The following is a 1182-nucleotide window of genomic DNA, read 5'->3' as shown; positions in this document are numbered from 1 at the left end:
TACCAAAAGCAGTTTCTAAGTGTTTATGTTTACCGAGCATCAAGGTTTTGGCCCTTCTTGATCCATTTTATATCATACAATGGAATAAATGATGGGGTATGGCTCTGTCAATCCCATAAAGACATGATCCAAATCTTGTCTCCTCCCTTTATTTTAAATTCAAAATTTGTTAATTTATATATAAACTTCATGGCATCTGTTTATTTAATGTCATAAAGTAAGAAGACTGGAAAGCTCTCGTTTTCAGTTTGATATCTATATTTAAGTATTTAAGTGATATTTGTCTGGCGAGTTGACTTTAGAATGCTTTCTCACAGGTATCTTAAGCTTAAGTAGAGGAAGCCTTGTAACTCTTGAGCAGTAATGATTCAAAATTTATTGCACGTGGGAGAGTTAAATATAGTTGTACTAAGCCTACATGAGCCATCCATTACAAGGGCTTCCTTCATTTTCTATGCCAGAGTCACAAAATAACTTCAAACTTTGTCCCAGAGATGAAATCAAAAGTCCACCTCACACACATAAAAAGGAAGTCTCTATGGATTTAAACCAAGACCTGATTATTCAGGAGCAGCTTATTTGGCTCTTGGCTAAGTCAAAGTTTGCTTCTTCTGGCCATGTTTGACTATAGGGAACTCACCCTCATTTTCATCCCTCTGCTGTTCTAAAGGATGTGAAAAACACACAACTTCATTTCTACTCATGTGGTTTTGAATGGGCTCTTATTTGACTCATCTTCTTTAGAAGTGGAAAAATACGTAAGAAAGCTTTTGCATGTGTAGGGGTTTGGGGATTTATTCTCTTTCTTCTCTTTTCCATTTCTTTTTCCCCTGGACAGAATTTCTAGTCTTTAGGCATTTGTAAGTTCTCTCTTTCACACTTTCAAACCAGTTCCTGAGAGATAGGTGGGGAGATGGGGGATACAGGAAACAGGAATGAAATCTTAGCCATGGGATAACGTAGAGTCTCAGGGACCACAGGCCACCACCCTGGGCAGAAGAGTTCAATGGAAAGTATTTCTGTATATCTTAGACACTGTTAAGTGACAACACCCAAAGGGTTGAACACTCACTGAGGTACACTGTCATCTCAGCACATTAGTTTATCTTGCATACATTACTAAAGATTATTACTATTTTTCTTTTTCTTTTCTTTTTCTTTTTCTTTTTTTTTTTTTTTTTT

This window comes from Nannospalax galili, unplaced genomic scaffold, assembly GCF_000622305.1.
Source record: "Nannospalax galili isolate Female #2095 unplaced genomic scaffold, S.galili_v1.0 scaffold171, whole genome shotgun sequence".
NCBI classification, from domain to species: Eukaryota; Metazoa; Chordata; class Mammalia; order Rodentia; family Spalacidae; genus Nannospalax; species Nannospalax galili.
Note: the sequence above shows the minus strand (reverse complement) of the source record.